General features: G+C 43.1%; 1 protein-coding gene across 6 annotated transcripts in view; it reads left to right on the forward strand.

The window, feature by feature from the left end:
* Window positions 1-25,931, forward strand: part of LOC103178003 (transcriptional-regulating factor 1) — a 120,661-nt gene that overhangs the window by 31,382 nt on the left and 63,348 nt on the right. For 4 of the 6 annotated variants that reach the window (XM_007892460.2, XM_007892467.2, XM_007892466.2 and 1 more), the window contains exon 2: window positions 9,206-9,294. The exons of the other annotated variants lie outside the window; for them this stretch is intronic. The gene's annotated coding sequence lies outside the window, so the exon portion shown is untranslated. The remainder of the gene's footprint in view (window positions 1-9,205; window positions 9,295-25,931) is intronic. 6 annotated transcript variants of the gene reach the window in all.

Below are 25,931 nucleotides of genomic sequence, written 5' to 3' on the forward strand. Positions count from 1 at the left end.
CTCACCTGCCTTCCACCCACACCCAGTGGATTTCCCGGAATAGCAGTGTCTAAAGAGGTTGAATGTCATTGCATGTTTGGAAGATAACGAACAGAGGTTTTTCTTAATTGTGACCTTGAGCTGCAAAGAATGTGAGTTCAGCTACTATAAATGTTTTGTCGGCCTGGAATGATGTGATGACTGTGTCTGGAAGCTTGAGAATGTTCTATCTGTGATGCATTTTGTTTCTTTCCCCTTTAATTTTTATATTTTAACAAATCTACAGTCAATTCACTTTACAGTGTGTTCTGTGAAGCGCTTTGGGACGTCCTCCCGACGTGAAAAGCGCTATATCAAATGCAAGGATTATTATTATTATTATAATGATTACATGAGTGAAAGTCAGGGTGAGAATGCTGCAGCTTTGGAATACTGGGCTCTCTTGTGGAGAAGGCCTGTTTTTCAAACTGTGCCATAGTACAGCAATCATATTAAACTTCGACCTTTTCCCTAAACCGAAATGATTTTGAGTTCATTAAAACTTTTTGGTGATGGTTGTGTGTGATGGGGTGGTGAAAAGGGGGAGGGGGGCGAGAAGGAAGTTGAGAAAACTTTTTAGATTCACATTCCAGCCTAGGCTGTGCTGGTCTCAATGCTTAAAGATGACCAAACGAAGGCAAAAGGAGAGGGAGGTGCAAAAAGGGTGGTGTCATTGATAATACATGTGCATGCAGCAATGAAGGCCAAGGGTGTGGTTAGTAGATAAAATGGCATTGTAAATCTTTGTGGTTTCCAGAGCCATTGTCAATTGTTTTAAACGCCTGGATTTTATCTCATTCCATTTCAAGCTCATTTGCAAAGTAGTAATAATCCCTGCATTTGACTTCACTCCTTATCACATCGTGAATGTCTCAAAACGCTTCACAGTGTTCACTGTAAATTGCAGTGACCAGGTATTTTGCAGATGAAGTACCACTGTCACTGCTTACATTTTCCAGAAGAACTTGTATTATGCAAGGATTAAGCATTTTGCTTTCTCAAGTGTCAAAGCACTCTAGGTTAATTAATGCCAAGTGCAACGACTGATTTGTTTTTGTAACTACTATAGTGGCCACTGTTTTTCCTGTGCAACTAATGAGCACAACTGAAGTTGGACCAGGGTTATTATGAGGTCTGCTGACAGGAAGAGAGGTTTTTACTGAGAAATAAACCGCGTTGTTTTATAGAGGTAGAGGTGTAAATGCTCCTCGTTACACAGAGAAATAACGTATACAAGGGAAGGGGCCAGATGTTATAAACCATCAGCAGTTATGCCTTAAATGCTGTACAGAGGTCTTTAGAATTCTGATTGAGAGCAATGCTTCCTTGCATTGCCAGAGGTAGAAGGTTAGGGTACATTAAATGGAATTGCAAACTGTATAAAACTAGACTCTTTAACATGCAGGACGCTGTTTATGGGGTAGAGGGAGCGGCTTGGGTAGCAGGAGGCCGCAGAGGTGGGAGTGAGTCGAGGCCTAAAGAGTGTCCCGCCTGAAGAGCTTCCTTTTTCCTCCTCTCAGCGCTTTGGAACGTCCTCTCGACATGAAAGGCGCTCTATAAATGTAATTTTGTTGTTTATGATCATGCTTACGGTCACCTTCCCCCTCTCCTCCGTGGCTTTTTGTCAGGTTCCGCCATTGTCAAGTGCTCCGAGACGCTACCCTGGGTGAAGAGCACTATATAAATACAAGTTGTTGTTGTTGAACATAAGAACATAAGAATTAGGAGCAGGAGTAGGCCATTTGGCCCCTCGAGTCTGCCCCGCCATTCAATAAGATCATGGCTGATCTTCTGACCTAACTCTAATTACCTGCCCTATTCCCATATCCCCTAATCCCTCTATTTTTAAAAAATCTATCAGTCTCAGCCTTGAAAATGTTCAAGGACTGAGCATCTGCAGCCTTCTGGGTTAGTGAATTCCATAAATTCACTACCCTCTGAGTGAAGAAATGTTTCCTCAACTCTGTTCTAAGAGGCTGACCCTTTATTTTGAGACTGTGACCCCTGGTTATAGATTCTCCTACCAGGGGAAACAGTGCCTCTGTGTCTACTTTATCAGCCCTTTAAGAATCTTATATGTTTCAATAAGATCTCCCCTAATTCTTCTGTACTCTGGAGAATACAGCCTTAGTTTATTCAGCCTATCCTCATAGGTCAGTCCCCTCATCCCGGGAACTAACCGAGTGAATCTATGCTGCACTCCCTCTAAGGCAAGTATGTCCTTTTTNAAATAAGGAGACCAAAACTGCACACAATACTCTGGGTGCGGTCTCACCGAGGCCCTATACAGTTGCACCAAGACTTCCCTACTCTTGTACTCTAAACCTTTTGCGATGAACGCTAACATGCCGTTCACCTTCTTAGTTGCTTGCTGCACCTGCAAACTAATTTTTTGAGACTGGTGTACAAGGACACCCAAATCCCTCTGAACACTAACACTATCTAATCTCTCCCCCTCCAGAAAATGATCTGTTTTTCTATTTTTGCTACCGAGGTGAATAACTTCACACTTCCACACATTAAATTCCATCTGCCACCTACTCGCCCACTCCCCAAGCCTATCTATATCCCGTTGCAATCTTTTTGTATCATCCTCAGAGCTTACTCTCCCACCTAGTTTAGTGTTGAGACCAAGGAGGTGTTTGAAATTGACGATGGGAACCTTGAATTCAACCGCTAGCGTATTGCCCACCTCTGCCACTCCTGGTGTGGGAGGAGTGGCAGAGGTGGGCGATGTTGAGGGAAAGCGATGTGAGGTTTGTTGGTAGTTGCGAGGTTCAGTACCAGATACACTTCATGGTTTTTGGAGAGAGAGAGAGGGGGAAATAAAACAAAGAAGGTTGCATTCGAAGAAGTGCTCTCTCATTTCTAGAAAATGGAGAAGTTGAATGGAGAAGTGAAGCATTTTATTTAAACCATTATTTAAAGGTTTTTCCAAGTCAGTTTTAAACATCTTTTTTTCTTCTCCCCCCTCCAACCTCATTTGCCTGCTCTATATTGAGCAAGGAAGACATACGTTTAGCTGAATGAAGATTGGCCTCTTTTCCACCAATAGAATCAAAAAAAGGCTGCCCACTAGCCTCGCGTAGCCTAACAAATTTACTTTTTTTTAACCATTCAAAGCCAAACTGCTGTTGCAGGGCATAGAAAAGAACTGCTCCGTTCTGCAGTGCCTGACAGAGTGGTAGATCGGCACATCATTTTGTGTTCAGGTTGTTGTGTTGGGTTCATTGTCACAAAAGAAAGAGCTTGATTGTTTGAAGCGTGCTTACCAAGCAGAGTTTCAAATGTTACTGGGCTGACACAAGCCAACGCAGGCCTAAAACTGCGTCCCTTTCAGGGACCTTATCTGCCAATAAAGCCTCCGGGGTTTAGAACTCGCAGCCATTTTTGACACCAGCCTTTTTGTTTAACTTTGGTTCATGGGGTTCAACGCAAGCCTTCTGCAGTTCTTTTTTAAAAAACAATATTTAAAAAAAAACATATTGAGTAGGTTATTTTCATTTACCCCTGTGTGACTGCTGCTGCTGTTGAGAGGAAATGAGTTCACATTACCAGGCCATAAATAGTGTTGAACATTTTTTTAAAAAAAACTAAGTATAACTGGCTCTTATCAGAGGAAATAAAATTCTTCAAGCAATTTAAAAAGAAATCGAAACAAGGTCACTTTTAGGTTTGAGTAGAAGGTTGCAAGTTGATGGGTTTGGTTTCGATGTCGGTTCCTAAAATAGCCACCTCAGGACATGGGTTTTTAGTTCAGCCCCGTGCTTCCCACCTCAGAGATGCGTTTAATGAAGATGAACGGTGTAATCATAATGGAAAGTGAGGGAAACCTTAAGTTAACTCACTTTCTACAACTGCCAAACAGTCCCCACCCACCCTTACCACCACCCTCCTCCACCTTATCATGTTGTCAAAAAGTCTCAAAGTGCTTCACTGGATGTACTATAAAGTGTAGTTTTAGATAAGCTCAGCAACCAATTTGCTACATGTCTCACAAATAGCTGGGGAAGAAGGATATGTTTTGCTTTCGATCACCACCTACATGAGTTTTGGGGGTTGTGAGCCCCTATCGCTGACCTGGCCGATTTGCATCCAAGTCTGGTCCCCAAGAAATAAAACTGGAATTCAAGGCTAAGAGCAGAAACCAGTGGTTTGAGTATAGGTTGTTAGGGGGTTAGGAGGTTACAGAGGTAGGGTGGGGCGAGGCCATGGAGTGCTTTGTAGGTGAGGACCAGGATCTTGAACTGGATCCTCTGAAGGATAGGGAGCCAATGGAGTCAGGCGGGAATGGGGAAGATGGGGTCACGGAGTTTGGTGCGGGAGAGGACACGGGCTGCAGAATTCTGAGTTATCTACAGCCTGCGGAGGGAGGAGTTGAGAAGGTCGACAAGCAGGACGTTTGCATTGTCGAGCCTGTATGTGATGAAGGCCTGAGGGATGAGGTAGTGGCATTTCATCATCTCCAGAAAAATGATGCAAGAAGGTTTTCCTGAAAAAAGCAATTTTAGCTATTTAGTTAAAAACTTCTTGTCGCATTTCCCCCCCCCCTCCCTCCCCCCCATGTGAATATGAAAATGACCTTGGCACTTCACACGTTGATTTTATGTACCACAACGCAGAATATAAAACTTATTTGCCTTCTGCAACCTGTTCTGTTATGATCATGTTAACATACAGTCAGAACAATTTCAGTCACGAGTAATGCTTTTTATACTTTATGAAAACTCTTAAAACAAAAGCCATGGTGATTTAGTTGGTCACTGCCTGGTTACAAAACTGAAAGGGAATTAACTGGACAGGATTTTTTAAGGTGCAAAGGGCATCAATGCCGTTGTTTTTGGTGGGATGATTACTTACCGTCTTGTGAAATGAAAATAGCTTCATGTTTTTTAATGCTTATTAATACTCCGACTGCTCTGTGAGGTCTGTTGTTTTGTAGTGCCTTGGGATGTCCACCAGACATGAAAGGCACTATATAAATGCAATTTGTTGTTGTTGTTGTAGGTGACCAAGTTGGTCCAGATTGTATTTGTGCATTCACTTTCTCTTTCCTCCGCTTCCTCAACCCAGCCGTTTTTGAAACCTCTTCAGGGAGTTGCAGATGTACAGTTGTCTGCTCATACCATCACTCTTAACTGACATGGAGCAGGAATTTGTAACTGTTTATGGTAACTTTTCCTCTTCATAATTTTTCATAATGCAAATATAATAATAGGAAAGAATTCTAAGATCTGTTTCCTGTTAAGAGTATTAGTTATCAGTGAATCACTGGATGAGAAGAGGTACAAAAGGTCACGGAAACTGATCATAGCAATCTTATCATTTAACCTCTCCTGATAAGGACTATAAGGTCTTTAAGTCCAGCAGGGGAAAGCTGTATGTTTTAGAAAAATAACAAAAAAAGAACATATCCAAAAAGGCTCTAAGTTCTTTGAATAATTTAAATGATCACACCTAAGTATTTTCTTAACAGATAACTTTTCTTTCCTGAAGAAAGACTGGATAAAATATTAAAAACTTCCTTTTTTTAAAAAAATCTTTCAGTATGATTTTATTTACTTGTCTCCCGAAGAAACTGTGGTAAAGGAGCAATATTGAAAGTTAGAATTATTATGATGTTGACATTGTTTTCACTGAAAGTTTTATGATCTCTGTGTAAACTATTTCCTGGGCTTGTGCAGGTTCCCATCTCCCCACAAAACCATCACACCCAATTTTTCTTTTAGCAGCCAGGTCTAACATTTCCCTTGCTTTGAGCTGCTATATGTGGGTAGATTGGAACCGTGACCCACTGGGTTGGTATGGGGTGTCCCAAGCTCACTGTAGTGAGAAATGCATTTTTTGGAGAAAGGAATGGAAAGGAACAAGTTTGGGCGTACCTCACAGTGCCCACTGCCTCAGCTGAAAAATATTTTTTTGGAACTATGCGAGGAATATTGTTTTACAATTGAGAAACCCAGCAAAAGGTGCAGAGACTCTTGACACTAAGGACACATTAATGGGGAAGGAATAGATAGGGCACCAGGTTAGTCTAGAAGTAATGATAGGGCAATGATTGGGTTTTTAAAGTCTGAAGATGGCAGAAGGAAGAAAAGGTGGGGGTGGGGGGGGAGAGGGGGAAGGAGAGGAAAGAGTAAAAAAAAATTCACAGTGCTGAAGTCCTGAGAAAGGCTGAGTTAAGCAGATGGTATAGAGATGGTGCAGAGCAAAGATAATGCTTGGTGGGATTTGTAGCTCAGTGGTTAGAGCAACAACAACAACAACAACAAGATTCCATTTATAGAGCGCCTTTCACGTCAGGAGGACGTCCCAAGGCGCTGTACAGTTGGATCAGGACCCGAGCAGGGGGGAAATGGTCAGTGTAAGGGGAGGGAAGGGAGGGAGCGAGGAGGGGGTAGAGAGTCGAGAGGGGAGCTGAAGGCACGGTCAAGGAGAAAGGTTTTGAGACCGGCCTTGAAGTAGGAAAGGGAGGAAGCGGCGAAGGCACTGGGGGATGGAGTTCCAGAGCCTGGGGGCTGAGAGGCTGAAGGCCCGACCACCGATGGTAGGGCGGTTGGGGCGGGGGATGTGGAGCAGACCAGAGTCAGAGGAACGGAGGGTACGGGCAGGTAAGTAGGGGGATAGTAGGTCGGAGAGGTAGGAGGGAGCAAGGCCGTGAATGGCCTTGTAGGTGAGGATGAGGATCGCCTTGCAAGCAAGAAACCTGGGTTCAATTTCCAGCAGGGGGAAACCTTGGGCAAGTTTCCTTACTCTACATGCCTGATAATAATCCCTCAAGAAAACAAAACCCAATAATAGTTTGGTGACTCAATCCACGACTGTTTGTGGGACACTGCTGTGCGCAATTGACTGCTGCGATTCGCCCACAAATATACAGTCGATTCACTTTACAGTATATTCCGTGAAACGCTTTGAGACATCTCGAAGACGTAAAAAAGCGCTATATCAAATGTAAGGATTATTATATTATTATTTGGGTTGTTCACCATAACGAATATTGAGAATGGTATTTCCTGCTCAAACTTGGGTTGAGTCACAGTGGGAACTTTTCTTGTTGCTTATATACATTTTGTGCGTATCCAACTGAGAACCATGTTGAAGGAGGGTGGTAATGTATCCAAATACAGTTGTACAGTATTCTGATTGTACACTTTGCATTGCCTGCAATGCAACTGGGTTCTATTTTTTCCTCGACTTCCATTTGTTCCATATTCGAAACAAAAAAAAGCCAAGTGAAAGAATGTGTACAGCGGAGCAGCTTGCCATTTTGCTGAATTTCAATTTCCTTTTCAAAATGTAAGCTTCTTGAGAACTGTCAGAACACATTCTGCGGAGCAGTTTGTAGAGCTGCCTCTGATTTAGTCAGAATGCAGGAGTTACTTATCCCAAGTGTTTGCACTGAAACCTAGAAGATATGATAAGCACCTCCGAAGTATGATAAGCACCTCTGAAGTACTGTCAATGGATTTTTTTTTACACATTTGGTTTGGGTACTACAATACTAGGAATACCAATAAAAGTAGGTTATTATAATCTGAGTCCCCCGATCAGTGAGTTATTGGTTGTCAGGGAGAAGGTACGTGTGCAAATTCTGGGGACAGATGGTGGTGTTCAGGTGTAATATAACACTTATGAAAGATATTCGCACAGCAGTGTGGTAGGAAAATGCAACATTTTTGACAATGCTTTGTATCCAGTGTATGGTATTGAAAGTGGCCACATTTATGGCGTGCAATTCTGCCTCAACATCCTGGATTGCCCTGTGCTGAGCAACACTTCAATGTTCAAAAACAACAAAATTACATTTGTATAACACCTTTCACATTGGGAGGATGTACCATTCAGTGGGCAGGTGAGATTGTAACCTTCCAACTGAGCATTACACACAAAAAATATACAGTCAATTCACTTTACAGTATATTCTGTGAAGTGCTTTGAGACGTCTTGAAGACATAAGGCGCTATAACTACTAATAATAATATAATAATCCTTGTATTTGATATAGCACCTTATCACTTCTTTGCGACGTCTCAAAGCGCTTCACAGGATACACTATAAAGTGGATTGTCTTTACACGTTGTGGATGAAATATAATTTCAAGGATTATTATTACTACTACAAACTCATATCTTTTTCGTTTGTGCTGGTGATCCTGACTAAGTAGTTTCCGTTCTCTACAGAACTATGGTTAGTCCAAAATGTAATTGTCGTAAAAAGTATACTAAGGACCTTAGTTTTAATGGGCCTTTTATTCCTTCTGAAAGGTTGAAATAGTCCCATGTTGCTCTTACTTTCTCTCTTGTTAGTCAAAATGCCATGTTAACAGCCCACAAATTCCAACGGCAAGTGGGCTCTGAAATCAGGGAGGACAGTGAAATGCGGGAGGGAAACTCAAGGTGGAGTATTGCAGTGTTGTCTCTCCCTTTCAGAGCAACTGTAGTGGAAGTGCACAGAGACACTTTATCCACGACAAATATTTCCTTTACACCGTTGGATGTGTAAAGGAAATGTTTTTCCTGGATAATGTGTGCCTGTGCCATGCAAAAAAAATTTCAATGTTCTGTTTGTCCTTGAAGCACCTTGTTACGCTCCTTAAACTTGCTGTTTGCATGTTATAAGCTCGGTGGACAGTGCTGATGACAATGTACTTTTCTCCCACCCTCAGGCGGTACAGCCTAATTCTGCACTTGTCATCCTGTTTCCTCTCCACACTGCCAAAATACTGCTGGAAATTGACTTGAAGCTGCCCAAACTCAGTTCAGTTCGTATTTTTCCCATTATCAGAAAAGAACATTTTCATATCCCACCACAGAGCTGGATTTACAGTATTTGATATTTGATGAGCAGCATTTTTAAAATGCTTTTTTTTACAAGAACGATTGGTCACTGATTGATAGTTTTCTAATGTCAGTGTCTGATTCAGATGGCAGCACTCTTGCCTTTGGATCAGTCAGAAGTTTGGGGGTTCAAGCCCCACTCAGGAAGGATACACAAAGCGCTTTGTCTTTCAGATGGTATGGCAATCCATTGCTCCACTGTTCTGCTTTCAGGTGGTGTCTATAAAAATTGTGGCAGTCTATAAAAATACTCCCAATTACATTAACAGTAATTACATGCGGCGCATTTGAAATGTCTCGATAGGATAAGGTTGTAGAAAAATGCCCATTCTTTCTTTTTTCTTCAGGTTGTAAGTAGAATTGAATTCCAGATGGTTGCTTCCCGGTGGTTTAGTGAATAACTGTTCTTAGCGCGGAAATGAATTACACAGACCAGGTACGTGCATTAATTCTGTGTCTGTGGTGTTGGATAATCTCATCTCGGGTGGGTGACATAAATGTACAAGGGTAGAGTGGGAGACATCAATGTACAACTTCTGCTTGTGTGCTTATTAATGTCGGGTGAGATCGGAAATGTGCTCTGGTAGCTTGCTAGCCTATCTGGTAAAGTGCCGTACTTCAGATGAGATGTTAAACCGACATCCCATCTGTGTTCAAATGGACATTTAGGGTCCTATGAGACTGCCTGAAAAGGAAACAGAATTTCACCCAGACCAACAATCTCCTAGATGAAATTGGTCATTCACGTGTCATGGCTGTTTGTGGGACATTGCTGTGTCAGTACCTTGGGATGTCCTCCTGACATAAAAGGTGCTATATAAGTGTAACTTGTTGTTGTTATGCAAATTGGATGCCATGTTCAACAACAAATATGTAGTCGCTATATTCTAACAACAAGAACAAATTAAATTTGTATAGAACCTTACTCCTTGTCTGCTGTCAATGTCTTTACTCCTGCAGATCTAAACTCTTCAACCTCCCTGGGTTCTCCCTCAGACTCACCAAACCAGTGCGCAACCTAAGTATCTGGTTCAAACCCCAGCTGTCCTTCCTCCCCCACATCTGGTCCCTGACCAGGATCGCCTTCTTCTACCTCTGCCACATTGCCCGCCTCTGACCGTACCTTACCCCAAATGCAGCCGAAACCCTTGTGCATGTGTTTGTCACCTCCCGCTTGGATTACTCCAATGCACTTCTTGCCGTTCTCCCCAGCCCCACTATTCACAAGATCCAGCTCATTCAAAACTCTGCTGCCCACAGACTGACCCGGACCAAACTCCATAGCTACATCTCACCAGTTCTGGCTCAGGCTCCACTGGCTCTCCATCACTGAACGGGTCGACTTCAAGATCCTCACACTCATGGTCAGATCTTTTCACTCCCTGGCACCTCTTTACGATCCTTTAACTCCCTGGCACCTCTCTACCTCTCCAACCTCCTCACTCCCCACTCCACCAACTGGCACCAGCTTCCTGCTCATCCCTCGCACCCTCCAGCCCACCACCGGAGGTTGCGCTTCCAGCCACTACGCCCCAAAACTCTGGAACACTCCCTCAATCCCTCCACCTTGCCTCCTCTCTCTTCTTTTTCAAGTCCCGCTGAAAACTCATCAGCGTCTTCACTCCTGCAGATCTACCATGCTTCGATCATGCTTATGGCCACCGCCCCCCAGCTCGGAGTCAGACTCTGCCACTGTTAAGCGCTCTGAGACACTACACTGTTAAGCGCTCTGAGACGCTACCCTGTGTGGAAGGCGTTATATAAATGCAAGTTGTTGTTCTTGTTGTTTCAAGTCCGGAGGACGTCCCAAGGCGCTTGTCAGTCAGGGATTTGGACCCGAGCAGGGACTTGGGATCAGGAGAGGTGGAGGGCGGGAAGGGTAGGGGTCAGAGGGTGGCCGAAGCCGCGGTCGAAGAGGAGGGTCTTGAGACGTGCCTTGAAGGACGGAAGGGAAGGAGCAAGGTGAAGGGAATGTGGGTCGGAGTTCCAAAGGCTGGGGGCAAAGAGGCTGAAGGCCCGACCATCAATAAGTAAAGTAAATCCTACAAGTAAAGGCCCTATATCAAATGTAAGGATTGTTATTATAATGTAGCGAACTGATGGCTTATGGTTTAGCATGTGCATCAAGAATGACCCCTTGGTATGGCACTGCTCTAACGCACAAGGGGTTTCTAATAATAATCCTAAACTCACCAGGTTAAGATAAAATGATCCATGCTTTAGCATGAATTGGCTTCAAAAGAGGGAGGGAAGAAATAAGGGAAGAAAATTTAAACAAGGAAATACAAGTTCAGGATTTTTTATCGGGAAGTTACATGGTTAGAATTACATGAATTGATCTCTGCCTGTCCACTCAATGTACTGACATAGGATGCTGGAGCAACACCCTATTTTGATTTTGTTTCACCCTGATTATATTCCTGCTGGAGTTAAATCAGGTTTCATACAGAATTATCAAAGGGAGAATGCTGTATGTAGTCACACACAATATGTACCTCTTCGACTCCATTTTTGGTCCTCTTTCCCCTTGCTCGCCCCACTCAGCTCCCACCCCCAGCTTGAGTGCTCACCCAGCACTGTGAAAATTCTGTAAAAGGCATTATGTAAATGTATTATTGCGGATTTCCCTTTTCTTATTACTGAAAAATCCTCATGATGCAGAAGTTATACATTTATTTTTAGCTTGACTTGGACATGAGCTGGCAAGGTCGGACAAACTGCCCCCACTCTCTGGAACTCCATTCTACAATCCCTTTGCCTTGTCTCCTTCAAGGCATGACTTCAAGACCCTCCCTTTCGACTATGCCTCAGCCGCCCTCCTACCTCTCTGCCCTCCGTCACCCCAACCCTCCCCCCCTACACTCGGGTCCTGATCCCCGACTGATCAGCGCCTTGGGATGTCCTCCCGACATGAAAGGCACTTTACAAATGTAATTTTGTTGTTGTTATTTGTAGCACCTAATTGTAATTACTCGTGGGCCATTATCTTTGAGAGGCCATGTAGAAATCTAGGTTTTATTCTTCATTTTAGTGATTCATACATAATATATCCGTGAACTGCCAGAGTAACAAGTGCAGTGTGCGACACAAACATTTAAGTGTTTAAGTAATAACTGATGGAACAAAAAGCACAATTTTCAATAAGTTGCATGGAAACAATTTTTTTGGCAAGGTTAGTAGCCTTCTTACAGGCTTTTGCGATCAGACTGCTGTGACTTGATCAGTGTCTACTGATTGTGTTTTATTTGTTTGCCTCTTTGTAAAACAAAAGCACATATTGTAGGGATTTTTGCAATGCCTGGTAAGTAGTGGAGAATAATTTATTGTTGCTTTTTGGGCTATATCAAAGTCATAATGTTACAACATTCTTTTGTTAGCAGTGCTTATGAAAATGAACTCTAATTGACTTATTGCACTCATAAATTTTAAAGTTCAGGGCTTGGCTGAGGTATTTTTGACTGATGATTCAGTCGTGAGATCCAACACATTTAACAGATGTGTGAATGTTGGTGAAGTCCTGCAGCTCAGTGGTTAGAGCACTATCCTTACAAGCAAGAGACCTGAGTTTGATTCCCGGACAGGGTGAAATGTTGAGCAAGTTTCCTTACTCCAGACACCTCTGTTTACCTAGCATTAAGTACGAACCTGATTGGTAATCGATTGTTACATCGCTTTTCTGGGGGTAATAATTCCTTCCAAAATAAAAATAATACATTGGTTACTTCAATCCATGACTGTTTGGGACACTGCTGTGTGCAATTGATTGCTTCCGCGTTTCGGACACAAACACATAGTCAATTCACTTTACAGTATATTTTTTAAAGCGCTTTGAGACATCTCGAAGATGTGATACGGCGCTATATCAAATGCAAGGATTATTATAACATGGTGCAGAAATTGTACTAATCTTTTTGTTTCTTTTCTAACTGTAAATTCTCCTTGTGAGGTTTTCACATCCATTCTGATTTTCAAAATGTAGGTTTTTGGGTGAAGTAGAACATTGAGACTGGTCAACAGCTGTGAATTTCCCTGTAAAACATGGTGCTTTGGTCATCTGTCCTTGCATTGAATAATAAGTATGTGCATCATTCGCTGATTTATTCATAGAACATCTTGCAGCTGAGCCCCAATCCTGTCTTTAACTGGTTTTCATGTGTGCGCATATTGAGCAAAAGATGAAAGCTGGTGGTCAGCAATAAAAACTCTCCTTAATATGCTTGTGTTTCTCCTGAGCCCATCCCTCCTCAGTGGAGGAAGGCAAAGGCCAATGTTATTGATGCTAAATATAAAATGGGTAAATTGAGAACATACCCTGGATCTGGGCCCTTCCTTGTATGAACTGTTCGATGTCACTGAGTTGTGTGTTCACCCAGTGATTCATTTGGAGCTCAGTCATGGTGAGCTCTGTTCAGGTATCTGATCTCAAATTCCTCCAAGATTGAAACGGATTTCTGTATAATTAGAAAGGACAGTGCATGCTGATGTGTTGTGAGCAAAAAGCACTTATCACTTCATTGCCTCCGTGACCTGGAAATTCCTTGCAGGGAAATCCCTTCACAATCTATTCAAACAATTCACATTTTTTATAGCTGCAAAGCATGCATCTGCGTTGACAAAATGGTTGTTTATATCCTAGAGATCATAATATTTTTATCAATTTCATTTAAAATAAGTCCCTGTATTATAATTTATTATACTGTCCTCTTTTTAAATCATGTCTTTTGAAAAGGGCACAGCAGAGTTTTCCCCCTGGGCTTTAGGGGGAATTTTAATTCAAGATCGCATGACTTTTGTTCCCCCCCCAATCTATAATCAGGCTGGGTTGCAGTTTCAGGCTCTGTAATCCCTCGAATACATTGAACAAGTAGCCATTTCACTTTATGTGCTCTGAGAGAGAATATGTTTTGGGACTTGTTGCAGCTTTTGTAAATGGCTGATTTGATTTTCTCAACATCATGATACCTGTCTCCAGATTAGCTCCATTCTCAAACCGTTGAAGCCAGACATTAAATGTGAGTTCCCCACTGGGTCTGTACAGGACGGCTGTGCATGACATTGTACACGGCTTGCGGTTCTGTTTTTTTCTTCTTTCTTCAAATGATTGAGGGGAATGATTACAGATTTGAAGTGGGTCAATGGTGGAAACTTTGTTGTAGGCGTGTGTAAAAATGAAAATGTAATCTGATTGTGCTCTGTGGTCACTACATTTCCTCCATTGTACAGTAATAAGTCTACATTGGCTCAGGTTTGCTTCTCCCTAGTACAGTTTTGACAAAATACAATTTCTTGTAAAAAGTCGTGGGTAGTTTCATAACAAACTGGTAAATGCTTATTTGAATCAATCAAGTTCGTCTTTTATATAAATACATTTATTAAACATATTAAGAGTATAAAAGGCGGTTAACCAGTTATGTGGGGATGAATCTTGCTCTACATTACCTGTGTCTCTACCACTCTGGGACTTGTTAGTCCTGTTGCATTTGTTGGAAATACTTAAATGGATAATGTTCAGATTTCAAGAATGGAGCAAGTGTCTTTCTGTATTATGGGGTATAATAGCCAGCATCAGTAAAAGGATTTGCAGATGTCGAATCCTCCTCATAATTGTGTGCGTCTCTTGCCGAACTTTGCTTAGATGTCAGTCTCCTGCCAGGAACCTTGTTTGACCACTTTCTGGGTTGATAAAAGTCAAAAATGAGATGGTTGAGTTGCAGGAGATGGCCCAGGATTGGTGCAGGATTTAATGTTTACAAATCCCACAAATTAGACTCAATTGTCAAATTGGATTTTTTTCTTTCTCGTTGCATCTCTTTTCTTGCTCATGCGCTCGCTCGCTCTCTCTCAGGATGCTGGTACTTTGCCTAGCTTGCTCAATTAACTTCCAAGGTTTTGAAATATTGTATAAAGACTTGTGGCTGCAAATTATGTTAAGTTCATTTGTGAGATCAGATGTCTGATGTAACGGGTATTGCCCGTTTATGGGTGGATAGTCTCATCATCTTCTACCCAGTTGGCCATAATTCACGTGTGAGCCTTGATCGTGAGTGTCAACAAGCTGCATGTATTTGGTCATAGAGACCATCACATCCGAGCTTGAGTCTGCCATCACCCGATCTTCACATTCGAAGAAGCCACTGGTTAATAATCGGGATACCTTGGTGATGCGATGATTGAACCTAAGACCTTCCCATTGTGCGTGACTCAGCCACTCACTGCTGAGCCATGCATACTGGGAGGGTCTCAGGTTCAGTCATCAGGGGATCAGTTCAGTCATTATGGTCGAGGCATCGGGGAAGCTCTTTTATTTAATGTTGGTGAGTATGACTTGGCAAACTATACAGGCAGCATCCGATCTCACAAAACTGAACTTACTGCTTCTTATGTAAAATGCTGCTATCTCCTTTTGCCTTTCTTGTGTAATTCCTTTGCTGAGTTTTACTTTCTTGACAACACTGTCGCAGAATTAATAATTCTCCAGCTCAAAGGCTCAACACAACCATTTGGACTCTGATCTGAAAGTCTCGAGTTTAAATCACTCTCTCGACTGATGGTTGCAATGAGCTGTGTTCTGTGGTGAGCACAGGGAGTTCATTCCTCTTAGGCAAGTCTTTAAGGGGTGGAGAGTGGCTATTTTCTCAACTTTGACAGTATGTTCTGTCTTCCTTTCTTCACCGCCCACTCGCCCTCCCCTTCCCCCATATGAAGGTGAAAGAGAAAAGCAGATGTGGGGGGAATATTTTAAAATGTATATAAAAAAATAGCTCCAGTTCAATTGTACCTTTTTTGAAAAACATTGACCGTTTTCACTGATGACAAAGCTTTAAAACTTGACTTAGCTTTTACTCGGGTAGGTGGTAAGCAATTCAGTCTCACTGAACATTAGAAACCTCACTGAACACGTCGATGACATTTGCTCGCCCTCGATTCACTGTTTTCACTTTTGTGTTCCACAGTCAGTTTCTTTGTCCCCAAAATATACAGTCATTACACTTAACAGCAATCACCCTTGAATCGCTTTGAGACATTTTGACATTATAATGCAGTTCTCCAAGACACTTTACTGCGTGAAGAGTGCTGTATAATAAATAATAATAATAATCCTTGCATTTGGTATAACGCCTTTCAGGTCGGGAGGATGTGCCAAAGTGCTTCACAGGTTTTACTGTGAAGCAGAGTGACTGTGTATTTGTTGGCGAATGCATATACATGCAATTTGTTGTTGCTAGAAGTCTAAATATCAAATGTGGTAATTATTATATTTTAACCATTGCTTTTATGATAATGCTACCTGATCTGACCAGGTCAATCTATTTTGAAGCCAGAACTATGAGCAGAATTATTGTGTAATTATTGCTTCAGTGTAAAAATTGCAAATTTTTTATAGCAATTTTTATACTGAAGCACAACAAAGTATTCCAGGAATGACTGTGAATGGAAAGAATCTGGAAATGCATTGCGTGTTTCAGTTCCACTTTGCTTGTGTTCAGAATTGTGTAATTTTTTTTCATACAGAACTTGTGTATTGGACAGTGGAACGTTTAGGAATGTTAGGGTGTAAACCCTGTGCCTGTCCCTGTGCTAGTGTTTGAGAAGTGGTTTGATGTGAATACAAAGCCACGTTAGGAAGAAATTGGTAAGAAATTAAAGCTTTCCATTGATTTATATATCGATTGTATCAAGTTAACACTGGAGCCTCATGAGCTTCTTCGATGGCTGAGTGGGTGAAGGCACTGGCTGTTGAAATAAAGACCAGACAGTCGCAGGCTCGAATCCCAGTCACTGCTGCAGTCAGCTGATCTCAGCCCAGGCAGCAGGTGTGGAGCTACAATTAGCCGAGGCCTCCCTGGTTAAGGGAGGGGAAAACAGCCAGTGTTCCTGATCGCTATCCAGACACCCTGCAGCATCCGATAAGAATGGGATCGGCCTCAGCTGTGATGCTCTCTGCAGTTGAAAGGCCTGCCAACACTCACTCCTACACTTGGGTGAGGAGACAAAAGGCGACTTTTATTTGGGGACATTTGGGGTGTTTGTTTCTTCACTCCCCCTTCTGTATGTGGCTCATCATGGCACGTTGTTACATTGGAGACTTGTGCTCAATCTGTTTTCTCTTGCATACATGAGGGCAAAGATAATAGAGTGACACGGAGGAGGGATTTGGAGGGTTGGAGGCTGGTGTGGAGGGAAAACACCGGAAAGGACGAGTCGGGCTAAATGACTTGATTGTAATTCCACTTAATGAGATGGGCTGTAATGAGATATTAGAGGCGGGATGGCCTTCATCTGGTTTGCTATTGCTGGGGTCTATAATAATTTTACTTTGTAGTTACAGTTTAAAAATGTACTTCTGTGTGGTTGCTGCAGAGTAAACTGTTACTATCAGCTTTAGTTGCTCCTTTGTCATTAATAATAATCCTTGCGTTTGATATATTTTATCATGTCTTTGAGACATCTCACTGCACTTCACAGAATATACTGTAAAGTGAATTTACTGTATATTTTGTGGGTGAAACATGGAAGCCAATTGCACACAGCAGTCTCCCCAAAACAGGTGTGGATTGAGTGAACACATTTTTTTAAAAGGAATTATTACCCCGGAAAACTGATCCGCCAATCAACTATCAACCAGCTTCCTACTTACTACTAGGTAAATAGAGGCATGTGGAGTTAGGAAACTTGTTTTGCCTTTCCGGTCCTTATGAGGCGAGTGCTCTAACCATTAAGCTGCAGGACTCCACATCATTTTCTAACATAGTTGGAATGAGGGGTGAAGCATTGATGCAGTGTAATGTCAGGGATGGGGGGAATAGAGAGAAGTTTCTGTGTAAATGTTCAATGCATGGTTACTATATTGGCAGCTGTATTCACTAGTCAATTAGATGGAGGGAGGGGTTGAATGGATGGAGAGGATGAAGAGAGCGGAAGGTGATGAAGCTAATAATGAGATGCAGGAGAAAGTAGAAGGAGGGAAGGAAACTCACTTTGGGAAAAGAGAAAATGAGCCCCACACTCCCACAATGTATGAACGATCAAAGAAAATGAAAACAGCTCCAGAAAAATAATTGAATCGGACAAATAGAAAGGAGATGGCAAGAGAGCAGGTCCATGGGAAAGGTGGAGAGAAGACTCAGTCTGGAACCCTCAGTTAAAGAGAGTAGACTTTGTCTGAAGACCGAAGCCTTATTTTAGTGATTGCTAATCTAACTTGTTAAAACAGAGACCAGGGACCTGGTCTTTGGTTGCCTAGTTACCCAGTACGTAGCAGCTTTGACAAAGGGTTCTATGTTGCCATGTTACTGTAGTTTGTGTCGTGAGAAGTAGGATTGCCCATCTCTCCGTTCTTGATAAGCATGTGAAAGCTGGTGGTGGAAGTAAACGGTGCAAAATGGATGAATCCTATACATGCTTCAAAAACAGTTTTGCAGCAGATGGATCCACAGTACTTCAGGGCACTCAACTAGCTGTAATTCAGCAGCAATTGGAACTAATCCGGCACTCTCACTCAGGAAGCCTGAAATAAAATGGAAATTTTACAGTACAGTTGGAATGTTTTTGTGAGGTGCTTGACTCATTGGTAGGACTTGGAGGCACAGACCAGTCAGGGATTCTCAACTCCCACAAGACGAAGTCCTAACAGGTAGGGTGCTCAGCAGGAAGCTTGCTAGATGCTTGTTGGCCTCCCCAACTCCTCCCTCCACAGGCTGCAGATCATCCAGAACTCTGCAGCCCGTGTCCTCTCCCGCACTAGGCTCCGTGACCCTATCACCCCCATCCTCACCCGACTCCACTGGCTTCCCATCACACAGAGGATACACTTCAAGATCCTGGTCCTCACCTTCAAAGCCCTCCATGGTCTTGCTCCCCCCTACCTGTGTGGCTTCCTAACTCCCTACCATCCTGCCCGCGCCCTCTGCTCAGCACACTTCAGCCTGCTTCACGTCCTCTGCCTCGCCCGCCCCACTAATGGCGGGCGGGCTTTCTGCCATTCTGCCTCCACCCTCTGGAACTCTATCCCGTAGTCCCTCCACCTCCCTCCCTCCCTCCCTCCCTTGCCTCCTTCAAGACCCTTGTCTTAGACCTTGCTTTCGATCACCCTGCTTCACTCCCCTGGCCTCCACCCTCCCCAATCCCGACCCCCAGCTCGGGTCCGAAACTCTGACTGTCCAGCATTCTTGGACGTCCTCTGATGTGAAAGGCGCTTTACAAATGTAATTTTGTTGTTGTTGTTCACAGTACTTTCAATGGCAAGCTCTGTGGTTTTAGCTGGTTAAACTCCAGCATTATCTCAACACACACTCTGGGGTCCCCCAAGTCATGGCCCTTGCTGTCCTGCGCCTTATACGTGTTGAAATTAGGTAAGCAGGCTGTCTTCTTCTGGGGAAAGCGTGTACATTCCATTTCCAATGGAAATTTCTCTGTGTAAGTGGCATGCATAGAACTCTGTCTGGTTTGGATACTCTTAAGCATGGTGATGGGTTTCTGTATGTGTCAGCACACTTTGACAACCACGTAAAAGGAGCCATTGATCCCACCTTCATTCCATATATGAATCTGTATCTGTTTTTAATCTATTAGCCAACTGCAAGAACAAGCTCGATGAGATTGTATGGTCGATACAGGGTTGAAGCTGTAATTTTACCAGTTTTGTTCCTCCGGTTATAAATGTGTTTTGACAAGCGGGTCCAGTCGAGAAGCATTAGAATCGCTCACATTTTTTCAGTGCTAGTGCTTTATAAAATAATATTTCTTTTAAAAGGGAAAGGATAAAGTCAACCAGCATCCCCCATCAGTATCGCTATTCAATGGCACCTTTTGGGAAGTGCATTTGGACATGTGAGGCCAGGATTTGACACAGCCATGATGCTTGCTGTGGTTGAGTAGCCTGACTGTACTTTATTGACCTGCATGTGAAGAATGTCCCATTAAGTGAGTTACCAGAAAGCGACTGATAGCTGTAGAACAGGATTTCAACACTGGGTGGGGGGGGGATTAGTTGGGAGGAGAGCTAAAGGCCAGAAAACGTACCATTACAGGAGGCTGCAACGCAACACCACTGTCAAGTTGCTCAGTTGATATGTCAGTGCAATGGAGCGTTCGTTGTCTATTACTGTTATCTATCAACCACAAGTAATTCTTAAAACTTAGAAATGACGAGAGAAGCAGCAAAGGAAGTAATCTTCGAAACTGCAGTTGAGCAGTAATTATGTACTCAGCCTGTTCTCTTACTGTGTAATTGAGGATAGTGCGAAAAGATTTAACCTGTATGTTTTATCCTTCAAAGTGATCTCCGGGCGCTGGTGGAGTATAGAGACCTGTGCATTATTACTAACATCTTAATAGTTTTTAATCATAACATTTGCTACACATTTACTTTATGTGATGCTGGAAACGAAGGAACCACTGAAAGGGGAACGAGGAGGAGTGTGTTCATGTGGAGAAAAACTCCCATGCAGATTGGATGGGCTCAGTGACCAGTTTCTATGCTGCAGTGCTGTATGATTCTATAACTCTCTCTGGTGGTTATTATGCTGTAAGTGCAACCTTCAATTCCCTGGCTCCCATGAAATCCAGGGTTGTTTCCAAACCCTTCCACTCCCCCTGGCACAACAGTCATCTCCGCTCACTCAAAACACAAACCCGGATGCTCGATCACAGATGGCAGAAATCCGGCCTCACAATTCATCGTCAGCTGCGGCTCGAGCACCCCCTGTCTCTCCCTTTCACAGGCCAAAACTGACTTTTACTCCAAAGTCATCCTGGAGGCAAACAACAATCCAAAGACGTTGTTTTCCACTGTCCCATCATCTCCTCTGTGCACCCCCTCAAGTCCTCTCTATCCTCACATCAAACGCTAAGTGCAAAGAGGTCCTAGACTTCTTTGCCTCAAAAATTGAAAACATCCGCTTGGCTGTATCGTTCTCTCTCCCACTACCCCCCCCCCATCTTCCCTTCCACCCCACCCAGATCATCCACGCCATCTTCTCCCCCTGCCACGGCTCCTGTCACTCCACCCTCCTTGCGCTCCTTTGCCCCCATTTCTCCCTCCTCCCTCTCAACCACAATCACCCGGAGTTGACGTTCACTACCTGCTACCTTGAACCCTTCCCCACCCAGCTGCTTGTCACTCAACTCCACCTTCTCTCCCCTCCTAGGGGCCGACACGGTCAACGAGTCTCCCTCCTGTTCCACTCCCCCTTTAAACCACTGTCATCACAACCCTCCGCAAAAAACCCACCCTCGATCCCTCTAATCTCTCAAACTACCATCCCATCTCCAAACTACTCTTTTTTGCCAAAGTCCTGGAACGCATTGTTGCAGGTCAACTTCAGTTACACCTCTCCCTCCTCAAGCCCTTGCAGTCTAGTTTTCGCCCTGGCTGCCCACAGCACTTGTCGAAGTCGCAAACGACATTCTCTTTATCTGTGACAGGGCTCCCTCTACCTCCTCGTCCTCCTGGATCTCTCTGCCGCATTTGATGCAGTCGATCACGCCATCCTCCTCAATCAACTCTCCTCCTTCAACTACCTTAGTGGGACCCCACTCGCATGGTTCGAGTCCTACTTAACTAATCGTTTCCATTTCATCTCAACAAATGGTTTCTCCTCCCACCCCCGCCCGGTCACCTGTGGGTTCCCCAGGGCTCCAAATTGGCCTCTTCTTTTCCTTATCTATATACTCCCTCTGGGTGACGTCACCTGCAGACACGAGGTAAAATTCCACATGTATGTGGATGACACACAAATCTACTTTGCCTCCTCCTGTACCAACTCCAGGTTTGCTGATGTTTTATCAGCTTGTCTGGTAGACATCAAAGCCTGCATGAGAATAAACTTCCTGCAGCTGAATATGGACAAGATGGAAGCCATACTCCTTAGCTCCCGTCAATGTCTTCACTTCTGAGGATCTAAACTCCCCAACCTCCCTGGGCTCCCCTCAGACTCACTAAACCAGTGAGCAACCTAGGCATCCAGTTCGACCCCTGCTGTCCTTCCTCCCCCACATCCGGTCCCTGACCAGGACCGCTTTCTTCCACTTCCGCCACATTGTCCGCCTCTGACCGTACCTTACCCCAAATGCAGCCGAAACCCTTGTGCATATGTTTGTCACTTGCCGCTTGGATTACTCCAATGCACTTCTTGCCGGTCTCCTCAGCCCCACCATTCACAAGATCCAGCTCATTCAAAACTCTGCTGCCATCATGCTGACTCGGACCAAACTCATGTGTACCCACATCTCACCAGTTCTGGCTCAGGCTCCACTGGCTCCCCATAACCAAACAGATCGATTTCAAGATCCTCACTCATGTTCAAATCCATTCACTCCCTGGCACCTGCCTACCTCTCCAACCTCCTCACTCCAACACCCGGCGCTTCTGATTGACTGGCACCGACCGGCCTCCTGCTTGTCCCTTGCACCTTCCACCCCACCATCTGAGGTCGTGCTTTCAGCCACTATTCCCCAAAACTTTGGAACACTCTCCCTCAATCCCTCTGCCTTGCCCTTCTCTCCCCTTTTTCAAGTCCAGTCTGAAAAATTTCCTCTTCGACCATGCCTGCGGCCGCCTCTCCACTACCCCCAGCTCAGAGTCAGGCTCTGCCACTGTTAAGCGCTTGAGACGCTACCCTGAGTGGAAAGTTATAAGTGAAAGTTGTTGTTTTGCTGTGTTCGCTAAAACAAAGGATAAAATGAAGCAGAGTGACACTCATTGCTACAGTAAAACAGCTTCAATATTTAGGCTGTATTTAAGAACTTGCCAAATAATGGACTTGCATTATTAAATATTAAATCGAGGCTCTGTCTGTACTCTGTCCAGCGCCTTGGGACATCCTCCCGACTGGAAAGGCGCTATACAAATGTAATCTTGTTGTTGTTGTTGCTGAAATGCCTCATAAATAAGAGTATATCTGGACCCAGGTGGAGTTTCTCTCCATATGTTTATTCAGCAGACCCTGTTCTGAAATGTTGTGTGACTGGCATGATCAGCCCCAGGCTCCTGTAGAGTAGATGGAAAAATTCCACTGAAGTTCTAGTTGCATCCTACAACATTTAGTCGGGCTAAATTTAGCAGAGAGTTGAACACTTAAAGTAATTATGTTCTATCAAAATGAAACCTCTCATAGTTGCAGAAAAAAATGTTTTAAGTTATGAGTTCTGCTTTTCCGTAAGGCAAAAATAGAACAAACCTTCATGCATGGACTTGAATTGGCTAATTATTTTTCTTCCATTACCTGATTCTTGCCAGTAATGTTTTGCTTTCTTTCTCGTTCTTTATATCATTAAGCTCGTCCGAGACTGTATCAGCATTTACTGATGGAGGTCGGACACTGCAGGATAGACTGGCTGACTGAACTGCGATAAGTTTCCTGGATGGCTATTCATCAGAAGATTGTGGGTTTAAGACCCATGTTGGACTTGGAACCCATATACAGTAAACCTTGTACGAGTCTTATCTTTATAAATCGTATAATCGTCAAAGGCGTACATATACCCGAGCCTTAATCAGTTTCCTATCAAAGCCACTTAGATTTCTTTGTAAAATAGTTGTATTTTACAAATCATCACTTAACTTGTACCAGTGCTCCCCAATTCTCCATTACTCCCGCACTTACCGGCTGCATTGAATCGAGGGAAATATAGTCTTACCCATCGCCGAACGCGCAAAAGAACTTCATTTGCCGCGTTGCAACAATAACTTGCATTTATATAGCGCCCTTCGCACGGGGTAGCGTCCCGAATGCAATGCGATTCCGATGCTTGCTGGTAAGAATTGTGGAGAACATTAGTCTTGACTTGTCACCACATGTGAACTTACTGGCTGCACTGAATTACGCAGGAGCAGTGTAGATTATTGATTAAGAGGATTTTATAATAATAATCCTTGCATTTGATATAGCGCTTTTCACGTCGGGAGGACGTCCCAACGTGCTTCACAGAACACACTGTAAAGTGAATTGACTGTATATTTGTGAGCGAACGCGGCAGCCAATTGCGCACAGCAATGTCCCACAAACAGTCGTAGATTGAAAATGACCAATTTATTATTGTTTTTTGTTTTGGAGGGATTATTATTAGGCGTGTGGAGTAAGGAAACTTGCCCAAGGTTTCGCCCTGCCTGGAAATGAACTCAGGTCTCTCGCTTGCAAAGCAAGTGCTCTAACCACTGAGCTACAGGACTCTGTCTGTTCAGGTGGATATTAAAAATCCCATAGCACTATTTGAAAAGAGAAGGGAGTTTATCCTGGTGCTTTGGCCAACAAACTCCCAAATAAAATTGGTTGTTCATGCCTGTTTGTGGGATATCGCTATTTGCAAATTGTCTGCTGTGTATACCCACAAAACACACGGTCACACTTTACCTGTGAAAAGATTTGAGATGTCTTAATGGTATGATGAGGCACTATTTTAAATGCAAGTTTTTTTTAATTTATGCACCATTAGAGATGCAGTCCTTTAGCCGAAAAGTTAAACCTTGGGTCGAACTTCGCATAAATAAGAAAAGATAGCATCTGTCACATCATAAGGCACAATATCAAATATCAAATGCACCATCAAATTTGCCCATGCCACAGATCAAGAAGAGTAGGGAGGTGTTCTGACAAACTGTTTGTGGGACTTTGAGGCATGCAAATTGTCTACCAAGTTTGTCTCTGCTGTCTTGTATAATCCTTTATACAAGATCAAAGAATCAGGTAGCTTCACAAAACTACAGGAACCTGCAGAGGTTTTCCCTTCGGTGACTAGCTTGTCCAGTTGCTCTCTTACATTCTGATGTGAATATTTTTTAAAAATTTAAAAATTCTTTGCATTTGATATAGCGACTTTCACATTGGGAAGACGTCTCAAAGTGTTTCACTGGATAAACTGTAAAGTGCACTGACTGTGTTTTGTGGGTGAAAGCAACAGCTAATTTGCTCACAAACAGTGTCCCACAAACAGCTATGAATTGGATAAGCAATGTTATTTTAGGGGATTGTTAGCCAGGACATTGGGAGAATCTCCCTACTCATTTTGAGTACTGCTCATCAACTCATGTAGCCTGGTTGTATTAAGGAATCAGAGAGTAGAGGAAATGGTAGGAAATTAAAAATGTTATATCTGAATGCGCGAAGCATTCGGAATAAAACTGATGAATTAAAAGAACAGATAGACACATATGGGTATGATCTAGTAGCCATCACTGAAACATGGTTACAAAGAGATCTCGGGTGGGAGTTAAATATTCCAGGGTTCTCCGTTTACAGGAAAGATAGGCACTGTGGGAAAAGAGGTGTTAATTAGAGATGAAATAAAAGCAGTGGAGAGGAAGGATCTGAAATCCGATGACCAGGAGGTAAAGACAATATGGGTGGAAATAAAAATAATAAAGGGCAGAAAATATTAATGGGAGTGGTTTATAGACCCCAAACAGCGTATCAATCAATAAATCAGTGGAGCATGTAGGAAAGGTAAAGCGATAATAGTGGGTGAATTCAATCTCCAATTAGATTGGGAAAGCCAAATCGGCAAAAGTAGGTCAGAAGAAGAGTTCATTGAGTGTATGAGAGAACTTTCTAGGGCAGCACGCCGAGGAACCAACTAGGGGACAGGCCATCCTAGACCTTGTTTTGTGTAACGAAACAGGGCTAGTTGGCAGTGTAGGTATTAAGAATCCTTTAGGGCAGAGTGATCACAATATGATTGAATTCTGCATTAAGTTAAAGAGGGATAAAGTTAAATCCGAGGCAAGTATTCTGAATTTAAATAGGGCTAATTTTGTAGGTATGAGGAAAGATTTAGGTAAAATAGACTGGAGAATAAGATTAAGAGGTAAAAATGTAGACCAACAGTGGCAAACATTTAAGGATGTAGTGCAAAATTCTCAGCATATTCCCTTGCGGAATAAGAGTACGACAGGGAAAGCAATTCATCCGTGGCTAACTAGAGCAGTTGGGGAAAGCATCAAATTAAAAGAAAAGGCTTACAAAACTGCCAAGAAAAGCAGCAAATCTGAAGATTGGGAGAGTTTTAGAAACCAGCAAAATAAAACTAAAAAACTCATTAAGAGCGAGAAAAAGGAGTATGAGGGTAAGCTAGCTG

Source organism: Callorhinchus milii, unplaced genomic scaffold (genome assembly GCF_018977255.1).
Source record: "Callorhinchus milii isolate IMCB2004 unplaced genomic scaffold, IMCB_Cmil_1.0 Scaffold3, whole genome shotgun sequence".
Taxonomy (NCBI): domain Eukaryota; kingdom Metazoa; phylum Chordata; class Chondrichthyes; order Chimaeriformes; family Callorhinchidae; genus Callorhinchus; species Callorhinchus milii.